The sequence below is a fragment of the Panulirus ornatus genome, chromosome 36, assembly GCF_036320965.1.
Source record: "Panulirus ornatus isolate Po-2019 chromosome 36, ASM3632096v1, whole genome shotgun sequence".
NCBI lineage: Eukaryota > Metazoa > Arthropoda > Malacostraca > Decapoda > Palinuridae > Panulirus > Panulirus ornatus.
This window is the reverse complement of record NC_092259.1, coordinates 13,670,306-13,697,123: the sequence shown is the minus strand read 5'-3', so window position 1 is coordinate 13,697,123 and position 26,818 is coordinate 13,670,306. Positions and strand designations below refer to the sequence as shown.

General features: G+C 45.3%; 1 protein-coding gene across 3 annotated transcripts in view; it reads right to left on the bottom strand.

Moving 5' to 3' along the window:
- The window catches only part of Alg3 (Alg3, alpha-1,3- mannosyltransferase), a 128,833-nt gene that overhangs the window by 50,001 nt on the left and 52,014 nt on the right, over window positions 1-26,818 (bottom strand). The window contains exon 2 of one of the 3 annotated variants that reach the window (XM_071683492.1): window positions 21,115-21,164. The gene's annotated coding sequence lies outside the window, so the exon portion shown is untranslated. Of the gene's footprint in view, window positions 1-18,930; window positions 19,381-21,049; window positions 21,071-21,114; window positions 21,165-26,818 lie in introns of those variants that run through there. The other 2 variants (XM_071683491.1, XM_071683489.1) reach the window with 2 other exon arrangements.

The window sequence follows — 26,818 nt, the reverse complement described above, 5'->3', positions numbered from 1 at the left end:
GAGGAAGTGATTCTTGGTTCATCCGTAACGATGAAGGGAAACTGGCCAGACGTTCGGCTGTGTTACGTAATGACACATTCCCTCATGACAGTGAAAACAGACGGTCGCTGGATGACCTGATCCACCCAGCCATGACCTGAATAGAGATCGTTGACTCATTATGTAAAACCACGCGCGCTTCACCCACCAGGGGGGAGGTATAGTTACGTCACCCTCTGTAACAATGGGTAAAACCAGTGGGCGGCGCTGGCTGCGTCACCCACTGAGAACTACTGCTACAGCACATGAGACGTATATCACTCCCTGGCGCTGCGTTAAAATCACTAAGAACACAAACACCTGCTTCTTGGGCGTCCTTCAACGAAAAGTTTTCTCGACACATTCCGGTTGTTGTGTCCCTTGTGTGCCGATAAAGACAGACTTAATAAGTTGTCTCTCTTGAGAGAGCAGTGAGATTATCACGTAGGTCAGTAATTGTGATCCTTAATCTTGAACTTGCGCTGCAGGACGTTGTCACCAGGTGGCTGACCTCTGTTGTTCCCACAACACCAGCAGATGATGTAGGTAATGAGGAAGATATTGTAATTCGCATATCCTGAGTTTGGTTCCTTCTGGTAAACACCGTCTTATCAGAAGGCTGGGATGTGCTAGTGCAACCTTCCTACCGGACTGAAAGAAGGTGCATCATACACGCACCTGGGTGACAATGTTGTGGGAAGTGTGTGTATAAACAAGTGTCCAGACCTGGTTCCCTCATAGATACAGATGGCGAAAGCCATCACCATCTCGCATCTGCCCACACCCGCTGCAGGGTCTGCTAGTCGGGCCTCCTGCAGATGCCGTCTTAGGACCAAAGAATATCGATCCTAAGACATCCTTCAGACACGGAATGGAGTTCAACACTCACCACAGAGACGCCATGCGGTACTATGTGAACGTGTACGTAAGGCCCAGTGACGTCTGACACAACAACACTGAGCGGAACGACTCTTGTATCATGAGTTCAGTCCTTCCCGAAGCCCTACAGCAGTTTTACGATGACTGCCTCTTATAATCCTGGAAATTACCTTTGAAGTGAAGATGTGTAGCGGTAACCCAGGATAGCCAGGAGGCTTACAGTGAAAGACTGACAATGTAAGAGGTCAAGGATGGTTCCCGAACTGGTCTCCACTAGGCTAAGACGGTCATGCAGTTCTCTGTCAGTCTCGGATGTAATACACATCCCGGTACCGCCATGCTGGATGAATGACTACATGTCTAGATTTCATAGTACCAACTGGTTCTCTTGTAAACACAACCTCTGACCTTCACATCCTAAATCTTAACCTGTGGATAACGAGCGTTCATGAGCCTCAATGGTGACTGGGATGAGGCGTATCCATGGCTTCTTCTGGTTGGGGTATGTACCCTGTCGCTAAAGGCTGGGGCAGGTCTCCTCTCCCAAATGGCTGTCGTGTTCACCTTTCCTGGTGGCCTGGGCACGTACCCTCCTCATAGGTTCTGAGAATTAATCAAAGCTGTATTCATGACTCGCAATTAATGTATTGTAGTTGTGATGCTGGATTTACTTACCCTCGTCCCGGTATGATACCATGTGCTGGTTGTTACGCTCATTTCTAAGTGGCCCAGATTATATGTAACAACTTATCATGTTGTGGTTCGACGTGTGCAGGAATGATTATAACAACGGTGCAGCCGTGCTGGCACGGGGGAGGGTGGGTCTCCTGGACCGCCCTGGCCATCACCAACACCGTCTGCAGCTGGGAACGGCCGTCCTGGGGAGGCATGACTAGCATACAACACTGTGGCTCACACCAGCTACAGACGTGACGGGGAATAACATGATCCCAGAAGCCCTCTGCAGCCGCCCCTCACAACACCACACGACTATACCAACAGCCACACCTCACCACACCACACGACCATACCAACAGCCACACCTCACCACACCACACGACCATACCAACAGCCACACCTCACCACACCACACGACCATACCAACAGCCACACCTCACCACACCACACGACCATACCAACAGCCACACCTCACCACACCACACGACCATACCAACAGCCGCCCCTCACAACACCACACGACTATACCAACAGCCACACCTCACCACACCACACGACCATACCAACAGCCACACCTCACCACACCACACGACCATACCAACAGCCACACCTCACCACACCACACGACCATACCAACAGCCACACCTCACCACACCACACGACCAGAGCAACAGCCACACCTCACAACACCACACGACCAGAGCAACAGCCACACCTCACCACACGACCATACCAACAGCCACACCTCACCACACCACACGACCATACCAACAGCCACACCTCACCACACCACACGACCAGAGCAACAGCTACACCTCACAACACCACACGACCATACCAACAGCCACACCTCACAACACCACACGACCAGAGCAACAGCCACACCTCACAACACCACACGACTATACCAACAGCCACACCTCACCACACCACACGACCAGAGCAACAGCCACACCACACTGACACCCCGCTACACTAACCTTCCCATAACGCTTAGTTTTATTGTTCTTTGTATTTGAGTAACAGCCACACCTCAACACACGACCAGAGCAACAGCCACACCTCACCACACCACACGACCAGAGCAACAGCCACACCTCAACACACCACATGACCAGAGCAACAGCCACACCTCACCACACGACCAGAGCAACAGCCACACCTCACCACACCACACGACCATACCAACAGCCACACCTCACTACACCACACGACCAGAGCAACAGCCTCACCTCACCACACCACACGACCATACCAACAGCCACACCTCACCACACCACACGACTATACCAACAGCCACACCTCACCACACCACACGACCATACCAATAGCCACACCTCACCACACCACACGACCAGAGCAACAGCCACACCTCACCACACCACACGACCATACCAACAGCCACACCTCACGACCATACCAACAGCCACACCTCACCACACTACACGACCATACCAACAGCCACACCTCACCACACGACCAGAGCAACAGCCACACCTCACCACACCACAAATACAAAGAACAATAAAATCAAGCGTTATGGGAAGGTTAGTGTAGGGGGGTGTCAGTGTGGGCAGCTTGTGGGTACTCTGACCTGCCTTTGGCGATAAGCCGATCCCAGGCCACACCTCCCCGGGGAGAACACACGCAGTACACAGACCACACCTCCCTCGGGGAGGACACATACGCAGTACACAGCTGGGGAGGCTGGCTCTCCTACCCAACCATAGCACACTTACGCCCTCCGCCTGGCTACACAAGTGATGGTACACTTCACTCCAGTATATCTTGACAACCGATGACCCGGAGGGCCTGTGCATAATGGTTGACCTGTAGGGTCTGTGCATGATAGTTGACCTGTAGGGTCTGTGCATGATGGTTGACCTGTAGGGTCTGTGCATGATGGTTGACCTGTAGGGTCTGTGCATTATGGTTGACCTATAGGGTCTGTGGATGATGGTTGACCTGTAGGGTCTGTGCATTATGGTTGACCTGTTGGATTTGTACATGATGGTTAATCTACACTCTCGTCCACACGAGGCGCTTCTAAAAGGCCTGGTTAGGCTGTTTAGGGAGGCTCTAATGTCTTTTCTTAGCTTGTTAAGGGAGTCATTCATGATGTAGTTAGTGTTAAAGGAGCATCTACTGGTATGCTTGGCTTGTTGAGCAGTATGTAACGGCATGGTTGGCTTATGAAGTGAGTCCTTATTTATTTCGGGAGCCTCTTTGGCCTGGTTAGCTTATTAAGGAATCAAATGTTATCTCTTTGCAAATGACAAAGAATCCAACTATCCTTCTCTTTCCCCTGAAGGTGTTGTCTGTCTCGCTCTGGCAGTTTATCCTCAGCAAGGTGTCATCCACTTGATTTCTTATCATCTGCATCAGTTGTGTGTGGTGTTCCTGCAGCTTCATGGCTGATCTCAAATCAGGAGTAGGATAAACAAGGCCTCCTGTGGACGATGAGATTCCCCGAAGAAATTATTTTTTTCTTTTGTTTTCAGACGATAATGTAGCCTGACCTTCGAGAATCCTCACTCACTCGCACTGTAGTAAACACGGTCCAGTAATGTATGCGTGTGTGTGTGTGTGTGTGTGTGTGTGTGTGTGTGCAAGATATCTGGGTAGATGGAAGTGTTACGACACAATGATTACTCAAGTTCTTTAACTTACAAGCTTTACTAGAAAACTGTCTCACGTGATGTTTTGATTTACCAAGTTCACCAGGAAACTGACACAGGACGTAAATAATGCACTAGTGGTCATCATCCAGACTGGTGTTACAGCAGATAATTAGCATTCATGCTTATGCCACTCACGTATAACTGTGTAGTAGTTGGTGGTTGTGTGGCATGGGGCAGTGCACGGAGACCAATGCTAATTCTACCTTAGTATTCGCCAGAACATTTGATTCAATGTTACGGTCGCTACCTTCACCACACACACACACACACACACACGTTCACCTTCTTACTTGTGTTATTGACTCGAGATCACCAGTGACCTACATCATGTTGGAATGATCATAACTTTACCCTCGTGCACATAACCTTACCCTCGTGCACATAACCTTACCCTCGTGCACATGTATATCTTCACTCTCGTACTCGTCTCGTCTTCATAGCAGTTGTTCATGTAAACAGCAAGTGTGACGTGTTGCACTACCACACCACTGACTCACCATCGTGCTCACTTGCAGACTCTGTGGTGGTGCGTCGGGGATGTTGGTGGTGATGGATGATGGTGGTGGTGATGGATGGTGGTGATGGTGGTGGTGATGGATGGTGATGGTGGTGGTGATGGATGGTGGTGGTGGATGGTGGTGATGGATGGTGATGATGGTGGTGGTGATGGATGATGGTGATGGTGGTGGTGATGGTGGTGGTGATGGATGGTGGTGATGGATGGTGATGATGGTGGTGGTGATGGATGATGGTGATGGTGGTGGTGATGGTGGTGGTGATGGATGGTGGTGATGGATGGTGATGATGGTGGTGGTGATGGATGATGGTGATGGTGGTGGTGATGGTGGTGGTGATGGATGGTGGTGATGGATGGTGGTGATGGTGGTGGTGATGGATGGTGGTGGTGGTGATGGATGGTGGTGATGGTGATGGATGGTGGTGATGGTGATGGATGGTGGTGGTGGTGATGGTGTTCTTTGTTAGTGATGATTGTCGTCTCCCTGGTGGTGGTGATGACCATCTGATGACGTAAGCAGTAGTAGTTATCTGAGCAGTGTTGACATCAGATGCCGAGGTCATGCGAGAAGTCCAGAGTGTCACGTTATATTAGGGTGTTCTCACGTGATGTTCCTTACGTGTGTATCCCTGTAGCTGTGGGTCAGGCTCATAGTGCATGACTCGCATGATCCTGCGTCTGCTGGTGACGACAGAGCCAGGCTCCTGCCTCAGGCTGGGGCTGGACGTCTCCCGTCTGGTGTCGTCCCAAGACCTCCTCCTCCACCTCACACAGCGACCACGACCGCTCGTCGTCGTCGCCGTCTTCAGCCTAACGTCCTCTGCAGAAGGCAACATCCTCGTGTGGTGGGAGGATGTTGCCCTCCTGCAGAAGGCGACATCCTCGTGTGGTGGGAGGATGTTGCCCTCCTGCAGAAGGCGACATCCTCGTGTGTTGATGTGATGGTGGGCGCCAGGGAGGGAGAGGGGGTTAGTGAGTGTGGGATGGGGTCAGTAGAACACGTGCCGTCCCTTGAATGAGTGGGTCGCTGTGTGCACGAGGCTCCCGCTACAAGGCAATCAGGTCCCCAGGCAGCTCGTGACGTCACTGGGTTGTATGATATATGCACTACAAGCTTGTGCTGGTCGTCCTGCCTATGACGACTTCCCTCCCACCCACCCCAGCCTCAGTGTGATACAACAAGGCCACGAGGCAAAATCACAATGACCGTCCCACTGCACATCAGCTGGAGGTGTAGTTATCAAAGCACCGCTACCAGCAGGAGGCAGTTATGAAGAAGACAGAACAAACTGGAAATTAAGGAGGTCGGCCATGATGGCTGGCCGGATTATGGAAGCCACCACGGAGTGTAGGACAGGCAGGAGCTGGTGCAAGGCCAAGGACGCCACGGACGGCACCAGTCCCTCTGTCCTCAGCGGCTGGCTGGCTGGCTGGCTGTTCCTGGCGGTGAACCACAGCACCACATTGCCGCCGCCTGCCACGCCTCACCGCTACAACTCCGCCATCTCCAAGACCTACGACGTAGGATCAGCTGGGGATGTTACACACTAGGATGGTCAGCGTTACCACAAGGAGGACGCTGAGGATCTGCCTCTGTACTTACTCATCTGGAACCAATGATTAAGACTTCCAACACGTTACCAGCCGTCACAACCACTCTGCCAACACGTTACCAGCCGTCACAACCACACTGCCAACACGTTACCAGCCGTCACAACCACTGCCAACACGTTACCAGCCGTCACAACCACTCTGCCAACACGTTACCAGCCGTCACAACCACACTGCCAACACGTTACCAGCCGTCACAACCACTGCCAACACGTTACCAGCCGTCACAACCACTCTGCCAACACGTTACCAGCCGTCACAACCACTCTGCCAACACGTTACCAGCCGTCACAACCACTCTGCCAACACGTTACCAGCCGTCACAACCACTCTGCCAACACGTTACCAGCCGTCACAACTATTCTGCCAACACTGTCCACTATTTCTTAAGCTCTGAAACCTCCCACTGTACACACTGGTTCTAGTGTGTGAACCTCCAATATCGTCTCCACGTGTGTTGCTGTGTGAGGAGGTGGTGTGTTCTTTTACTATTCTCTCTCTCTCTCTCTCTCTCTCTCTCTCTCTCTCTCTCTCTCTCTCTCTCTCTCTCTCTCTCTCTCTCTCTCTCTCTCTCTCAAGATTGCAAGAAGGATAATGCTGGTGTCCTCTAGTAGATAGCCTCGTTTTGTGCCATCATGTTCCTTGTTATCTGTCCTTGCCTTGTACTTTAGCACACACCTCTGCCTCCACTTACCAGTCATCCTCACCATTGTAGCCCCGTCAGTCACTTCTCGAGGTGTCTCGTAACTTACGACATTCCCCGTGATCTCCACGCTTGACACACCCGCCATTGCTTCCCCGTGACAGCCCGTGACGAGAGCCAACAACATAAACGCCTCGTATTCTGAAGTCTCGTGGTTCTGATACACAGCAGACCGCCCGCGAAATTCGGGATTTTGAGCAAAGAATTTACAAGTGTGTGTTGTGAGTAACGCAGGAGTTTGGCGAGTGTGTTATCGCCTTACCTCAAAAACATATATGTCTTAAATTCCCACCGATATGTGTGTATGTGTGTGTGTGTGTGTGTGTGTGTGTGTGTGTGTGTGTGTTGTACTCAGAACACACAAATCATTACAGGATACAACACCAGACAAACTGGTCACATGTACGTACAGTAGGGCGAGACCATGTGTCTTCCGCCATCATGATGGTCACTGTCTACTCAGAATGGCGCTTCGTTGCAGCCAGGACTACCCGGGCTTTTCTGCTACCTCCGTCACAAAACACCACTACAAAGCTACGAAATAAACTACAACATCACCAAACTGTCCAGAAAGGTCAACATTCTGTATACAGTATCGGTAACCTCGGCAGTAAAGACACTGCTTCTGCGGTGTACTGGTTAGCGTCGCTGACCATGATTCGAATCCTGGGCGTAGCAGTCTGCTCACAGTGAACGCAGCTGTTCTTCCTTTCCTCGCAATGGTCGATAAATGGGTCCCGGGAGAAGGCTAGGGTTTGTGTAAACGTACGTGAGAGTACAAGACGAGGTACATACATAAACATGTCTCAGAGATGAGGTAACATGAGTGTAACGATTAATTAACAGAGTCGACCACAGCACACACCGCCGTCACACACCGTGATGACCACAGTAGAAAAAACATCACAGCACTGTTAACATTATGACATTACTGACTACAGCATCAGCAGCTGTGGTCAGAACATTCACCACTGCATCAACAACAGCACCAATACTCTCCACAGCACCAGCAGCACAGCAAGAATACAGCACCACTAACACAGCAAGAATACCACAGCACCACTAACATAGCAAGAATACCACAACACCATTAACACAGCAAGAGTACCCCAGCAATACTAACACAGCGCCCTAATACGGCAAAAGTACTGCACTAATAACACAGCAAGAGTAATACACCATCAGCACAGTAAGTGAACTCACAGCCACGCCAGCCGTCCCTCGTGAGTACACAGCATCACTATGTATCTTACCAAACACATGTCGTATGCAAATTATGAAGGATGCTCCCTCCTCCTGCCAGCTGCTGTTGTAAACAAGGCAGGCCTCTCGACACGTAGGACCATGTCATTAGCAAGGACTGCAATATACATATCTTGAGACGTGTTTTGAATCCCTCGAGCAATCATGAGCGAGTATTTATCTCTGGATTCAGGAACCAACATGGTGGTATGGGCAGGTAGTGATGATAAAGATTCAGAGATGATTAAACTGCGGTCGGTGGCAGTGATTTCTACCTGCTCCACAGCGATAAGTATGGCGGACAATTCAGTTTGTAGGGTAGATGCCCAGCTGTTTATTCTAACATTCTTCCCTCATCTATTACCACTGGGCTGGATCACAATGGCAGGAGCTCTGCCTACCCTCACAGGGGCAGAACCGCGAGAACCGTTAGTGTAGATGCACTGGGATATGTCATTTTCAGTCTGGAGGCGCTGTATATGTTCAGAAGCGCTGCATCTGGCTAAGTGTTGAACGTGAAGATCGTAAGTAATCAGATTCTTGTGTGGATAAGCAGGTGTAGTGACGTCAAAGGGAGTTATCTGCCAGGAAGGCAGGAAATGTTGCTCCTTCGTAATTCTATACAAATTGTGTACTCCAAGCATCGTCATGTGGTTGGCTGTTATCTGGATCCAGTTAGAATCACTTGTGCCATGGTATATATGGTTTAATAATTCTTTAGAGACAACAATGTCTGGATCACCATGCAGAAGTGTCAGTACATAGTATCATCATAAGATGGATTTCAAGTATTCTGTCTTCAGTGCTGGGAATACCAAATTCTTTCTGCATGTAGAGTACTTTAGTGGAGGCAACCAACCAAGTATAATTCTTAAGGCTTCATTTTGCATTTTTTTTTTTTCAAGTCTGTTGATAATATATGCTAAATACATCATTTTAACAATTCTGATATTTGCACCATCATTAAGATTGTACCCCAACACAGCTGTAAGAACTCTGAGTCTAGCTGTACATTGTCGATTTAGTATTTTCACACACGCTGCAGCACATGGGACTGAGACACCAAGATATGTAAAGGAGAAGACATAGTCAATCAGGTTTCCACCAACTGTCAGCTTGGATGGTCCGCTCCTGCAGATACCAATTCGTTTACTGAAGACCTTAGTTTTATCTGCAGGAATGATGAAGCCAAGGCTTTCACAGGCTATGTGTAGCGTTCAAAATAGTTTGCATTTCACGATATGTTTTGGTGTGTATAAGATTATCATCAGCATGCCTGAGTGTGATATTTCTAGGACGCTGTGGAATCGACTTCAGTAATGCATTGATAAGTACAATGAACAAAGTGGGTCTAAGTACTCCACCTTGTAAAGTGCCAAATAGCATGTCTTTAACTTCACTTTTGTAGCCTTGAAACAGAAACATACAGGCCTGCGTGACCATGACAAAGCTGATGCTTTAGCCAAACTTGTACTTAGTAAAGGTGAAGTTGAAAACAACATTGGGTTGTCAGTTAGAAGCCTCAAACTGTAATTACAAAGGAACTAACTGACCTATTTAAGCACAAGTAGAAACATTTTTTATCACAGTGAAATGTGTAAAGTCAAACATGTATATGAAGGAAGTAATAAGATAAGCAGATTACATGATGTTGTAACTGCTAGACTAATGGTAGGCTATATAGGTACTACTGGCGCTTTGGCCTAACTGGAGATGTTAATCATGTAAACTGTAAAGTGGTGGACAAAGATTTGGATACAAACTAGAACACTATGTCTTAGAATGTGAAAAATAGAGCCTTCTAGGGATAGATATAAACAAACCCAGCAAGAAATGTCACACCGTATTGCTAATAACAAGAGACCTCAAATCTAAGTTTATATTCAATTTTTGCATCTAGTGGGTAAAACTTACCATATGAAACTATGTAATATATGTACTGAAATACGAACTGTAACATCTTATGTAATATCAACCCACTGGCGGGGTCTAACTAAGACCCTTTGCGACCCATGTAATCCTTTGGCGCTACCGCTCACAGGATGAGCATGGGTGCACAATAAATGTGCCCGGGTCAACAGCACAAATCACATCAATCGAGACGTGTGAGGTACGGGATGTGGGAGCTGCGACACGTCGGGAGGAGGACCCGTACATCGTGTTGACCGCAGACATATAAGACGGGTGTCCGCGTGGTGTCGCGGGCCGCTCTGTGCTACGTACATTCCCCCACATTCATGATGGAGGGGTCTGGATTTTAGCCCAGGTCCTCTCACAGTTATGCTAAGGGCCGCATCTACCAGAGCGAGAGCAGCCGGGACCGCCCTTTGGCATGCCCTGCAATAGGAACATCATCCCTTCGTGTGGCGTAGTGAGCTACTGCTACGTCCGCCACTATCGAGCAGGTACAGCAACCACCGACCGAGTGGTACCACTGGCTAGTGGCGTCAGGCACCCATGACCGTCATGACTTCTCCATAAATACTATATTATAGTAAACAAGTTTACCAACGTCCCTGTTTCACTGTGGTTCTTGAACGCCAATATGTATGAAAAATGAAAATAAAATATATGTATGTTTATTCATTCATTCATTCATTTACTTATCTATATATTGAACTTTGTAAGCAGTTAATGTTGTAAATTTACATAAGGACAACAGGACGTAAGCTACTATGCAGAGACCGCGGGACCCACATGTATGACGTCAGGGTTTTTTTACGAGGGGCGTGAGGTAACTGCGTATGAGATTTTCCCGCCGTACTGACCACTTGAGAGAATAATGAACCTAACCTAGCCCGGCCTAGACTAGCCTAGCCTAGCCTAGCCAAACATGGAACGGTCCCTAACCTGAACCTAATACAACCGAGTCTTCTTCTACATCTATACAAATCTTCAGCCAACATTGTGTAGTACATACGCCAGGCAAACTTAAAACATTTCTCCTCTTGATCTTCGATGGTTCACATAATTTTGTGTCTCAAGCCAGTTGAAAATTTGCATATGTGTTCATATTCTCTGTTACTCTCTGTTTTTCCTTGAAAGTTTGCCTATGATGCCTTAGCTTCGTCCATTACTCAATACAACTAAATGCTCTCAACTTTGTCAATAACAATATTTAGTTCTGTGTGAAAGTTTTATATTAATGACTTGCATAATAGAAAGACTACCCTATTTGCCTAGCCTAGCCAAACATGGAACGGTCCCTAACCTGAACCTAATACAACCGAGTCTTCTTCTACATCTATACAAATCTTCAGCCAACATTGTGTAGTACATACGCCAGGCAAACTTAAAACATTTCTCCTCTTGATCTTCGATGGTTCACATAATTTTGTGTCTCAAGCCAGTTGAAAATTTGCATATGTGTTCATATTCTCTGTTACTCTCTGTTTTTCCTTGAAAGTTTGCCTATGATGCCTTAGCTTCGTCCATTACTCAATACAACTAAATGCTCTCAACTTTGTCAATAACAATATTTAGTTCTGTGTGAAAGTTTTATATTAATGACTTGCATAATAGAAAGACTACCCTATTTGCTTGTAAACACCCTCTGTAAACAATTCATTTTTTACTTCAGCGTTGTTCGTACGTCAGAGATAAGCACTAGTGACGGCAAGGTCATCCACCGAACCCAATCTGCGCAATAATGTTGTTGCGCATCTTGATATTACTACACGCGTCGGTCGGCCAGCCAGACGATGCGACTTAATGACAATAATGTGTAGGCCGACCAGACTGACACGTGCGGACACACAAACTGAAGGTAATCAGATACCCCAGCCACGTGGGGTTAGCAGCCACCCGGATGCTGTACAGTTTCCCACAATCCCGCGAGAACTGTAGAGGAAGGTAAGCCAAAGAGTAAAGTGACGTGTCTCCTTACTGTATGTGATCCTGGCTGTACTGTATGTGATCCTGGCTGTACTGTATGTGATCCTGGCTGTACTGTATGTGATCCTGGCTGTACTGTATGTGATCCTGGCTGCACCGTATGTGATCCTGGCTGTACTGTATGTGATCCTGGCTGTACTGTGTGTGATCCTGGCTGTACTGTATGTGATCCTGGCTGCACTGTATGTGATCCTGGCTGTACTGTATGTGATCCTGGCTGTACTGTATGTGATCCTGGCTGTACTGTATGTGATCCTGGCTGTACTGTATGTGATCCTGGCTGTACTGTATGTGATCCTGGTTGTACTGTATGTGATCCTGGCTGTACTGTATGTGATCCTGGTTGTACTGTATGTGATCTTGCCACTGGTTGTTTACTTTCGTCAGTATGACTACAAGGAAGGTTCATCCGCCCATAAAGAGGTCAGCATGCGCTAACATTACGCATAATTCATTTATAAAACAAATCATTTTCTTATGAACGTTTGCGTCACCACGGTACGCTAGGCACCTGTACCTCTGACATCATTCAACCGTGGCACCATCCACGAGAGATATGGGCCCAGAGAACTGTCCCCAGACTTTGCCTATATTAACCCAATAGGGTCAAAGGCTAGGTCATCAGAGCCAAAGGTCATTTGAACCTGCTGAAGATAACACTTAAGGTTAATATATCTAGAGTGACCTTAAGCATTTGCCTCCTGTGTCCTCTAACTCACGTATCCAAGACCCACCAAATCTTCCTCCCCAATCAAACTAACTTCATCGAGGCGACCCAACCCTAACCCAGATAACTGTAACCCTGAGCTTTACGTGCGTGAAAGTAGATATGAATAAACATTGGTTGCCACGGCTGGTCGGCTCTCAAGAAGGCACCGTCCTGAGCCTCACACATACATGGCTCTGGTGGTCGACTTCACCACGAGAGAGACCAAGTCTTCCCTCTACTTTACAAGTTAACACCACAGGACGACCCTTCAACACGATGGCACGACTCTTACATACGATGGAATAATGAACTTTGACCTGACTCTTGTAGGGGAGGTCATACGCCACGTCTTCGCAATCAAGGGGTCGGGTCTTTGAGAACTATCGTTGGTGTGTTGATGTTGGAAGGAGAAGCAAGCAGAACCTAACACACACACACACACACACACACACACACACACACACACACACACACACACACACACACACACGGGTACAGAGAACAATGAAGAAACAGGTAACTGTATAACAAAAATTACAACAGAAAACGTTTAGTTTAAGGAAACAGTAAATGAAATACAGAACAGTGAGGAGTGGGGTGTGAGCACGTTGGTCAGGTAACACGAGAAACTCGTCACTACTACGTTCAGTTCGAATCACGTCTGCTTCACTTGAGTGGCCCTACTCAGTCCACCGTGTTGTGGAGGGAAGCTACCTCTGCTATACCCTAACATGGAGCAGGCAGGCACTGTAGAGGCGCTGGATACTATCCTTACTCGTATGGCTGCACCTTGGAGCACGTCGGGTGTGCAGTTCCTCCAGTCAGCACGAGCGACGATCCTTGAGATCCAGTCTGTATCACTTTGTTATACTCCCGTCTAGACGGCTGTTGTCTTCAAGTTTTTTTTTTATGCATTTGAGAGCATCATAGAGGCAGAGGTTGTTGGTGGTGGCAGATAGTAAATAAGATGATTTGTTGAAGGTAATAGTTCCTAAATGACGTGGGTATGTTGGTGAAGGACGACGAGTGGACCCCTGCCTGTGGTTAAATAACATTGACTCCGCTGATGATGCGGACCTGCTACAATCTGGTCCCAGGTTGTGAAAGCAAAAACACGTTTTTCCTTGATGGAATGACGTCACTGTACCCAGCCGGTTACGTCAGAGGTGAGGTGAGCAATACGGTCAGGTGAGCACAAGACCAGACCTGATGATGGTTAACCACCTGTGCAGGTATCAGACGGATTATGTTGACTGTAGTGAGCTTCTTTTGACCTTCAGGAGTACGGTGTGATGCCCTAGCCGTTCATCTGACCCACGGGTCGTACCTTCGTGCTGAAGGGGATAATTCGCAGCTCATTATCGCAATTGTTAAAGAACGGAAGTTTTTTTTTCACACGGGAGGCTCCACTCACGGCCAAAATTACACATGAAGGTTGGGTGGGGCTTATCTGAAACAGAGAGAAGTTAAGGAAAGGGGTAAAGAAGAGACGGGGAAAGGTATATATGAATTCTGGAGGAAGTGAAAAAAAATAAAACTTCTGAAATGTGTTATATAATAGTTATTGGAAACGATATGAGAAGGTTACAAAGCTTCGACGTGTAGGGAAAGAGACGGTTATCAAAACGGCCCACTCTTGAGCTGCTACGTCCACACAGTAATCAGGTGACACAGCAGCCAGCCGAGTAGTGCGTGGTCTAGTTACTGGTGGGGGCACACAAGTAGCCAGTTCACGGGGGCAAAAACCAAATACTTCTAGAAGAGAGAAAGTGAACCAACATTGCGGCGTAGGACAAGTGGGTCAAGTTTTGAAGTTAGCATGGGAGGGTCGATAAGTCGGACCGCTTTCGACTCATCCCTGTAAGTAAGGACACAAAGCTAGAACCATCCCAGACGTGAGAACAGTACTCCATACAAGGACGGATCAGTCCTACAAATAAACAGAGTAACTGTTTAGAAGGACAGGAATTTTAACATCTAGACAGGACTCCCGGTTTCATGGAGGCAGACTTAGACATTCCCATAATGCGCAGATTCCAAGACAGAGTGGACGTCACAGTAATGCTAAGTATGATCATTGATTTAGAAGTGGAATTACAAAGACATCAAAGGAGAAAGGAAATTTGTGTGGAATTTTCGATAGATGGATGTGCGGAAACTGGGTCTTGGAGGCATTAAACTTGACCAGATTTTATCTACCCCACTGATGCATCGCTGTCCAAGTCAGAGGTTACTGAGGAGTTGTGTCGAGACGTGATGCAGATCCAGTAGGAGAAGAAAACTGAAGGATGTGGAGGAATGCAGTGATGAGTCATCAGCATATAAGTGCATTCGGATATTTGCAGAAGAAAGAAAATCGTTAATGATAAGGAGAAAAAATGTAGAAGACAGGGCAGAGCCTTGATGGACACCACTATTGATGGAGAAAGAAGAGGCTGATCCATCGACAACTACGGAGATGGATCGGACAGAGAGGAAGGTAGATATGAGGGAGCAAAGTGAGGGAGGGAAGCCAAAAGAGGAGAGCTTAGAGATGATACCCCGATGCCACACCCTGTGATAAGTTTTGGAAGTATGAAGGACAACCACATTGGATTAACCAAAAATCTTTCAGGGATGATGAGCAGACATTAGTATAGTAAGAAAGCTTGCAAATTATAAGGCAGACAAAACGTTATGAAGAGATACAACGTAAAACTCTGACTTGTTATATCGCTGGCTATGGTCACTAACAGAAAGCCTCATGGACGGAAACGACGACCATTAAGTCGAGGAAGAGCCTCCCCAGCTGTGAGGGCATCTAATAAGGATCAACATGATAGTAAAGAAATGAGAGTAGAGGAAGAATAATGTAACAGAGGAAGCGAAATACCTGCCTTTTAAGAAGGGTCAGGTGATGGCTGTCCAGCAAAGCATGAAAGAATAAGTAGTTATACATCTTAGCGACGTAGGGAAAGCAAAAAGGACTACACTGGCACAACCTTGGGTTGCCAACGGCCTTACACTAACTGTGTGACACAGTGACTCGCAGAATGTTACGTAGGCTCGTACAGAGCGGCCAACTCTCCGGAGGAGAAACCGGAGTTATATCTACAGAGGAGAGAAATAAAGTCAATACAGCAGCTTAGTCAGAGTGGATGAGATTGTAAGGTCAAGTTAGTAGGGATGACGGAATCGAAGACCATCAAGTCGAGGAAGAGCCTCCCCAGCTGTGAGGGCAGTACTCCATACCAAGATGACTCGATCTTACTGTATGATCCGACTCCCGTGGTGGATCGGTTACCGTTCCTCACCGTGACGCATTTAGGGGGCGCCCAGGGTCGAGCGCATGGGTTTGAATCCTGGTTGCGGAAGTCCGTCCACAGTCAACCCAGCTGTTCATCCACCCCTAGGGGTTGGTCGATAAACTGAGTACCTGGCTCAGACTAGAATATGAATATATATATATATATATATATATATATATATATATATATATATATATATATATATATATATATATATATATATATATATATATATCGTTAATGTTCTTGATTAGGGCCTCAGCTGCCCTAATTCTAAAAAGGAGAATTTTCGGCATGTGGAGGGGAATGGCAGTGTGGCAGTGTGGCAGTGTGGCAGGAGCAGAGTTTATGCTATGCATGTAACGTTAGGTTTCCAGGGTACACTGTGTAGATGTTGGGGTTAACACCAGGGAACCTCGTGCCCAGCTTATCTATCCACCACCACCTGCTCTACACAATACTGCAAGGGTTGTTATAGAATCCACAACAACCTCTGGAGTACAGTGACAACCTCCGGAGTACAGTGATAACCTCTGGAGTACAGTGACAACCTCCGGAGTACAGTGATAACCTCTGGAGTACAGTGACAACCTCTGGAGTACAGTGACAACCTCTGGAGTACAGTGATAACCTCTGGAGTACAGTGATAACCTCTGGAGTACAGTGACAACCTCTGGAGTACAGTGATAACCTCTGGAGTACAGTGACAACCTCTGGAGTACAGTGATAACCTCTGGAGTACAGTGACAACCTCTGGAGTACAGTGATAACCTCTGGAGTACAGTGATAACCTCTGGAGTACAGTGATAACCCTTCGAATACGATACCTTTATTTGGTGTGATAAGATGGCTGTCGTATACTGACAACTCCCTCAGTACGATGACGTAACAGAAGTGTTATTCCAACATCATAACACAAATACGATGCCTCACACCACGCACCACCTCCACACTCATGAACACATACACAGCTCAGTACTGATTCATTTTTGCTCGCAGTTTTTTGCCTGAACAAGGAGGCTGTAATAATAATAATAATAATAATAATAATAATAATAATAATAATAATGATAATGTAATTATGAAAATAATGTTTACCTACAGTATAGACACATACAGAGGCTGGTGTCACCGTGTGGTGCGACAAGCGGCTAATGACATAATACAAAGTAAACAAATTATGTTACAATAAAGCTCTTTTGACAAGGCATGATTGGCCAGCACGGAACCCATCATGTGGTCACGTGACTCCGCTTGCTCCTGGTGGTGGTGGTGGTTACACCGAAGGTGAGAAAGTCGCCTTTGGTGAGGCTGTATCGACGGCAACAGAGAGGTGACCAGTGTGGTCAAGGAAAGTTCCGTTCCAAAGGATTCCTCCATCAGTATTCTGCTCCTGTGCAGAGGGCAGCCTTGAAGGTGCAGGGGCCTCATGAAATGACTTCTGGGATTACGTGACATTAATGATAATAGTAATAATAGTTATGATGATGACGATAATGATGATGACAGTTCAGCTTGTGGGTGGTGTGTGTGTGTGTGTGTGTGTGTGGTGGCAGGAGTCCACGAGTATGACAACTGTGTACAGGGTGATGGTGTACGTTCCGGGAAGGACGGTGTTAACATTGAGGTGCTGGTGTGCCGGGCCACTGCTGTGTGACCCCGTGCGTCCTTCCTGCATACAGACGACGACCTTCTGAGTGTGACTCGCTCCCGAGTGCTATGACTCAGCCCAACAGGGACGATGAAGTGCGTCCTTGTGCTCAGGGATAGATACGTCATGTGAGGGAGTCGTGCAGTGCCATGAGTAAGGCCAGCCGATGCCATGACCGGTGTACTGGTATCATGACAGCATGAGGCGTGTGAGAAGGTGTCACTCACCACCCGTCCGGGGTATTTAGGGCCTCCTGCCTCACCCTTGACGGTGATTTAAATGTTTTTCAACTGGAGGTTATAACTTGGCGATGATGGTCTTAATGACCCTGGCAGTCGAGCGAACTGATGCCTAAATAACCAGGCAGCCAGGCAGCCAGCCTCATTGTGTGAGGTGACCGAGCCTCAGCAAGACCTGACGCAGTCCAACCTTCAGTAAGTTAGGGAAAATTCTGTCAGTGTTTGACGTGCACTAGGTCCTGCCTACCAGGAGCTATATCATTAATAAAACCAGACTGAGGTCCTTGATGCAGGCAGAGAGTATCCTTGCCTTCAGCAACCACTGCCAACCTTGTAAAGACAATGAAGGTGTCCTTCCCAATATAATAAGGCATCAATATGTGTCTTGCTAATATGTTGGGCTGCAGCAATATAAGTGTCGACCGGCCTCACATTAAATGAGATAGACTGCCAGAGTTGTCACACTGCGTGATGAAATAGAGAAATATAAAAACGAACAGTCGTAGCCAAAATGCCTGGGGGTCCGTGTTAGTGAGAGGCATGAGTAAGCTTTCCACACACACACAAACACACACACCAAACAGATATTCAAAATGTTTTATGACACTACAGTAGGGTCCAGAGATGGGGCCCCACGACTGTAAACTACTAACAGTTTGACCTCTTCCTCCCTGTATGTAACATATAAATGTAAAGAACATTTCTGCTTGACTGTAGACTTTTAATGATTTCAGGAAGTAACAGCGTATTGTTGTTACATTCATAATTAACATAAACCGACATCCATCTGTTCATGCTAACCAAACACACTCATGCGGTACCTCGAGTAACTGTCAGAACTGGACATGGCCACAGCAGCCGTCGTCAGGGACTCGTACATCAACGCATAATTTCAGAAGCACAGCCCGGCTCGTCCCCTGGCCTCGCTCTGTCATCAACCCTCCAGGATTAGTATTCAGATAGCTGGCAATGTCTTCTACGGGTGAACAGGCAATGATCTGTGATAGCGTCCCTGGCTTGATTAGTAATGGTTACGTTTATTCCAAAAACAGAAATGTATCATCAACTGATGAACACTGTTATCTTCCAGAGAGGTATGGACTTCCGTAGTCGTTCAGTATATGTTGTACGTGAAGCACTTTACACGGTAGGGTGGCTCCTGTTGGTGCACAGCATCTCTGATGGGCAAGGCCACTTACGCCTCCATTTTCGATATTTGCCATTCAACAACACGGATCTACACCACAACCGGGCGATCAGCCAACAGACTGTCTACTAGGTGATGTGACAGTATCACTTTCATTCACGAGATAACAGCATCATATCAGCGTTATCTATCTGCCACTACTATCCAATATGAGCCCACCCTCCGTCCTTCTTAACCTACTGTCAGTGATGAGATAGTAAGACTTTCTTTCAAGAGCTGCCAGCACACACAAGGGTCTTTTGGTACATACCCAGTGCCAACTGCTTTTTGGTCTTTGGTCATTGTGTTGACTCGATGAAGCGACAAAGCTTTCTTACCAGGCCATCAAATTCATACCATCTTTCAGACCTTGTGAACTTGTGTCCTTTGTATAAGTTTCTACCAGAAATCCAACATTGAAGAAATAACAACGCTTCTTCTGTAACTATCTTGCCGTGGAGTGATCGCACTATCTAGTGCAGAGTCTTATAACAGACCACAATTACCAGTGCTTGTTGTTAACGTGAGGAAGTACAGTGTGTGCATACACACCACTAATGACGGAAGCTGAGCGAAGACAAGCAAGGAGAGACCAGGCTTGCCAAGTGTCGGGTTGACTGGCCCAAGAAGAGAGAAATGGCACACAGTTGTTGGATGTTCTCAAGAAAGGAGAGACGAAACAATAATGTCCATTTCCCTGAGGGAAGGAAAGGTGAATATAATGATAAAATGAAGTTGGGAAAGCCAGAGCTTTAAGTCAAAGGCCAGGCCATGGTAACGTCGTGTTCCAAAGGTCATATTTCTGTTTCCTGTGTTAGTTTCGGCACAGACGGCCATCTACTGCTACGTTTCTATTAGTTATTTACGGGAGAACATCTGGTGTGTAGTGAGGGCAGGGAGGTGGGCAGGTCTGTCCCAGACAGAGGTTGGTGCAGCGCCAAGATCGGGATGAGGACGTGCCAGTAGCGTCCACACAACCCGCAACTAACTCCACTCACGAGGAAGTGACCCTAAAGTCTCTCTCTCTCTCTCTCTCTCTCTCTCTCTCTCTCTCTCTCTCTCTCTCTCTCTCTCTCTCTCTCTCTCTCTCTCTCCATATCTCGTACCTTCGTGCCATGGTGTCAACTGGACCTGGTGTCATCTCATCTACGTAGCCAGCTGTCTGGTGTCATCTAGCCCCAGTGACAACTTTAAGTAGTGTTAACTTCACCAGCGATAACTCGTCGTCTTGTCAACTTAGCGTCAACTCAGCTTGGTGTCATGTCACCTTGGTGTGCGTTAACCTCAGTGTCACATAAATTTGGTCTCAAATTACGTACGTGTCATCTAAGTTTGGTGTTAACTTGCCTTAGTGTCAACTGAGCTTGGCATCAACTAACCGTCGTGTCAAATCGTAATAAAGACTCAGTAATACAGGCCACTATCAGTAACACGTATACTCTATAAACTGGTACAGACAAACCACGGAAACAGTCAGACGACGAACTGGGCAGTAAAAACTTGTTGAATGTGATACAACGTGGAATCAGGACGAAGGTATGTGTCACCAGTCCGCCGCTGCACTTCTCTGACACGGCTAAGCAACAGTTGATAAGAAAAGACTAAAACAGAGGCTGTTGAACTGTCTGGCTTCAGTGTGAGACGGACGAATGGTGGTAATGTTCCCATGGAAACTTGGGCCGAAAATAAAATCTCCGTCGTGATTGACAGGGTTACTTTGTCTATGGATTGAATCGAGAAGACGAGAGAAATACCTTTACAACGAAGGTCGTGTCCACATGTCAGATGAGCCGGGTCCGTGCTTGCTCGAGGTCCTTACCTGTAGACACGGCGCGTCCTCTGACTTGTTGACGAGGCCGATGCAACCCGCTACGGAAGAGACAAATGGACTCACTCGTAAAAAACAAACAAAACAAAAAAAATGGAAGTTTTAAGTAGTAGAACTGAGACGCAAAGAGGACCCAAGTGTTCAACCCTTATTATCTCTCTCTCTCTCTCTCTCTCTCTCTCTCTCTCTCTCTCTCTCTCTCCTAATATATATATATATATATATATATATATATATATATATATATATATATATATATGTGTGTGTGTGTGTGTGTGTGTGTGTGTGTGTGTGTGTGTGTGTGTGCCACGGCTGGTGAGAGTGTGTGTGATCTTAAAAATTATTCGTAACACCTCCGCTTGGCGCTACGAGTTTACGGTCGGTGGGCGTAGTTTGATGCTGACGCACTTCATGACCTAGACAGTTGAGAGGCCTACAGCCCACCCACACAACCTACGTCCATATCTATATACAGTAATGTTCGTTCCTGATGATGTATACATCATGTATAGGGACACTTTCCCTTAATGAGGCCTGCCCTCCATAACTATAGTCACTGACAAATCCACGTCTCAGAACAGATGAGGACCGGAAGAAGAAATCTTAAACATTATATCAATTTTGGTGAAGGTGAAGACATGTTCTACCCCAGTAAGTTCAAGCCCAGATGGGTTATTCATTTAACGCTACAAATGAATGATACATTTCAACGTTGTACGAGTTCACAACAGTCCAGTTTACTTCATAGTTATAATCACTGGACTGAACAAATCATTACCAGTTTTGTGGACTATAATAAATCTAACCCCTTGAGAACGACTTGAGAGTCCTTAAGGACGACCGTATTACCCCTAGGTATGATGCCCTGACCTTTGACCTAACCCCCTAAGGTTAAGTTAAATGCCACTCAAGGGTCGTAACGTCACGTTGAACAATCGTACCGTCGTGTTCGAGTCATCGTAGCCACTACGACAGCGGCGTATATATTTCTAATTATAAGTAGCAGCACACTTTGTATTACCTCACTAAATATTAACCATCCCTGCCACTGAAAATACACGAAGCTCACACCTGGGGTTCCATCCTACATAATAATAATAATAATAATAATAATAATAATAATAATAATAATAATAATAATAATAATAATAATAATAATAATAATAATAATAATAATAATAATAATAATAATAATAATCAGTAGGACTAAACTTAGTTGTAGTGTTATGATTCGTGAAATGGATTGTATATACCTATTCATAGTTCTTAATTTTTAGTCTGAAATAGACATGGAATTAAAGGTTTAACTAAATATGATTAATTAAGGAAAAACTGGGTTGCCTATTACATATTTTGATGTATGATAACGGGAAATTAGGGATAACTGAAGCTGACTGAAGGAAATTCCAGTGGACTCTATTCTTAGAACCAAAGTTCGAGGATGGTGTGCAGTCCTGAGTCACAGCAGGAATGCAAGAAACGAACAGAACAGTGACAAGTGCACCTTAGACTGGCGCATGAATCATGTAATAATGTGGATATAAGGAATATCTTCCTGTGAACCGTCTAACTATAAACAGTAAGAACTGGACAGTTTAACAGTTGTAAAGTCGAATCAACATGCTTATCTTGCTCTACGTACACTGAAAGTACTCGTAGCTACTGCCTTAAATGTGATAAGGTTTTCTCTTCCATAAGAATGATATATCTTGAAATACTATACCGTATTTCTGGGATATTAAATAAATACTAGTTTTGTGGAGTCTGACATCTGTTCTCTAGAAAAGCTCAGAGTGTTATTTCGCTGTCATCGGCGTAAGAAGGTAAAACAAAGCGAATACGTTATGTACCTGTAGCCACCTGATTCAAAGCATCGTTGGCGTTCGAATAACAAAACGCAATGCGAGTAAGTCGGCAACGAAATGAAAAAAAAATAATTCCAATAGTGAGATATCAATGATAAGAGAGTGTGCGCGAGTACCATCTGGGAGACAAAGTTAGTTAGTCATGGCGACCCAGGGCCACGAGGCGGGAATGTTGGCGTGGTCCCAGCCCATATGGGGGAGGAGGTCGCTAAGTCTGGCGCGGCGACGTGAATTCTTCCCGCGCGTGGCGCGGCGACGGAGGCATGCTGAACCGACCTTGCAACAGCGCCAGCAACACCTCCCTCTCACCACCCGTTTCCTCTTCTTTCCTTTAACGTTATATAGTCACTTGCTGTTACGTCCACCCTGTCGCTCTTCCCCTTCCTCCTAACGTACGTGCATCGTGACAATATCTTTTATCTCTTGATGCTAAACGTGGGATTTCCCGCTGTGATGCACGCATTTCTATAAAAAATTATGGAGTGATTTTTCATATTAGATTTATCTCTTCGTGTTTCCGTTTGAATGCAGACTTTATATGCCACTCAACTGTTATGTAGGAGACATGTAATCTAGAAATGCAGAAAAAATAGATAACTTAAAACATAGGAATCTGAAAATCCTTCTATTAGCTGAGAAAAGCAAACAAGTGGCATAGCGGAGTGGGGTGGACTCACGCCCACTGCTTCACGCTCGCTCACACAACGGCTGCAGACGACCATACTCTCTCACCCTCTTTCTCCGTGTTCTTTAAGGTAAATGGTTGTAGTTTGATGCTACACTTTTACCCATTGTCTCATAATCATTTTGCATATTCTTATTCACGTTTATTCGTCGTTTCCGACGTTAGCGGAACAGCGTGAAGAACATATGAATGGGGTTTGGAGGAAAAAAATATTGTTTCCTTCTTCAGTTTCTTCTTACGGAAGATAATAATAATGGAGGGGAGGAATAACAGCCTGTTCCTGCCCATCTTAGGCGCCTTCTGGACCACGTAGGAGATTCGAGGTTACAGTTGTTTTACCCTACCCCAAAAATATATATATACATATATATATATATATATATATATATATATATATATATATATATATATATATATATATATATATATATATTCCTATGAGTCCACGAGGAAAATGAAACATGATAAGTTCCCAAGTGCACTTTCGTGTAATAATCACATCATCAGGGGAGACACAAGAGAGAAATATAACAGTCAGTTGATATACATCGAAGAGATGAAGCTAGGACGGAATTTGGTAAACATGCGATTGTCATTTGGACAATCGTTGTGCATCAACTGACCTACATTTCTCTCCCGTGCCTCCCCTGATGATGTTGGGTTGACAACATATAATCTCCCTCCCCCACATAGTGGCTCTAGTGATAATGTATATTCTTAATTGCAAGTTATGATATTCCCGATATTTCAAATAACAACTATGAGTCAAGAATATCAAACTATCATACAATTTGGATAGATATGACAGACTGGCGACCATATCTCATTCCTTGTTCAACCCGTCTCCCCCATTATATATATATATATATATATATATATAGTACACAAACTACCCTCCAAGAGTAAAGATTGGAACCCTGACCTTTTGCGTGGTAGCTGGGAACGCCAGGACCCCGTTAATAAGGTTCAAAAGAAATTATAAACTAACATAAATATCGGTATATATGTACCGATATACCGGTATATATGTACATATAACAGTCCTCTGTTCTTAATGCTACCTCGCTAACGCAGGAAATGGCGAATAGTATGAAATAGTACCGGTATATAATCAACAGTTAAAATAAAGCCCCAGGACCCCTTTCCTGGAGCTCCTGGAGTTCGTATTCTGCGTTACAATAATTTTCTGGAAAATAATGTACTCCTCTCGAATAAGTCTTTCGACGAAATTGTACTTGGATATTTATGTATATCTACCTATATATATATATATATATATATATATATATATATATATATATATATATATATATATATATATATATATATATATATATATATATATATATATTATCCCTGGGGATAGGGGAGAAAGAATACTTCCCTCGTATTCCCTGCGTGTCGTAGAAGGCGACTAAAAGGGGAGGGAGCGGGGGGCTGGAAATCCTCCCCTCTCGTTTTTTTTTTTTATTTTTCCAAAAGAAGGAGCTGAGAATTGGGCCAGGTGAGGGTATTCCCTCAAAGGCCCAGTCCTCTGTTCTTAACGCTACCTCGCTAATGCGGGAAATGGCAAATAGTTTGAAAGAAAGAAAAGATATATATATATATATATATATATATATATATATATATATATATATATATATATATATATATATATATATATATATATATATATATACGAATAAAGTGTATATGAACGCGCACCTTCATAGAACATACAAACCTCCTGTATATATATATATATATATATATATATATATATATATATATATATATATACAGTTCTGCTGTTACGCAGGACATTTCCGAAGGCTTCTCCAGCTCAAGCTTGGGTGCACTACTTCCAGTAGAAGGGAAATGTGGAATCCCTTGAAATGATGAGGTATTTGGCGAGCCTGCACTCTCAGTGATAGACCAAAGATGACCTGATCACTCGCGGTGTGACCTGACCTCTTGCAGTGGGGGTCCAGCAACACACACACACACACACACACACACACACACACAAGCAATAGCAATCTTCACGAAACCAAAGATGGCCGTTACAACATGTGTACCGACTTTTGGCAACTGCCGCAGTACCCACATCACCTGGGGAGCCATACCTCCCAAGGCTCTAGCAGGCCAGGCAAGCAGCCATGCCGGGTAGGTGTACCACCGCACGTCCTCTTCACGTACTTGTATATAGAAGCTCATCCATTAATGATAGTGCCAAGCCCTGGTGGAGGGCGTCGCATAAAGAGGGTTCCTAGACGTGGAACGGACAGTAACACTTGCTGACGTTTGGGCATCTTATTATATATATAAATTATTTTTTTTTTTTTGCTTTGTCGCTGTCTTCCGCGTTTGCGAGGTACCATAAATTATATATATATATATATATATATATATATCATACAAACCTCCAACAGCCAGGATCGAACCCGGGACCCCTGTGCAAGAGGCAGGCATGCTAACCGCTAGGCTATGGGCCTATATATATATATAAATATATATATATATATATATATATATATATATATATATATATATATATATATATATATATATATATATATATATATATATATATATATATATATATGAGCATCCTCCGGGTGGTGGTAATTCTCACGCTGAGCATTTCCTTCACGTCATAAGTCACTACCATCTTGAACAGTCAGTTCTTCTAGCTGAAGCATTTGCTGATGTTCAGTGTACATTTCTATATCACTCTGGCCTAGGCTAGATCGTTGAGCGCCTCCTAGTGTGATTATTATCAGAACAGAATGTTATGTGTACATACCGAGCTTTACCGTCATTTCCTCCATGTTTTTATGACGGCAACACCAGCAGACTCAGCGTTCACTTGTAACAGCACGCTCCCGCTCTTACTCTTGACTGCTCTTCCTTGTTATCGCTATTTGTTATGTTCTTGTTAGTGTGTACTGTAGCCGTGTATGATGTAGTGAGTCACTTCCTTTTGTTGGACATGTTTACAACTTACTGACTCTGCACTATGGATTCACGCATGCACCTCATCTCCCTACCTGTTTAACATACTCTTTAAATCTCTCTCTCTAATCATATATATATATATATATATATATATATATATATATATATATATATATAGGGATAGGGGAGAAAGAATACTTTCCAC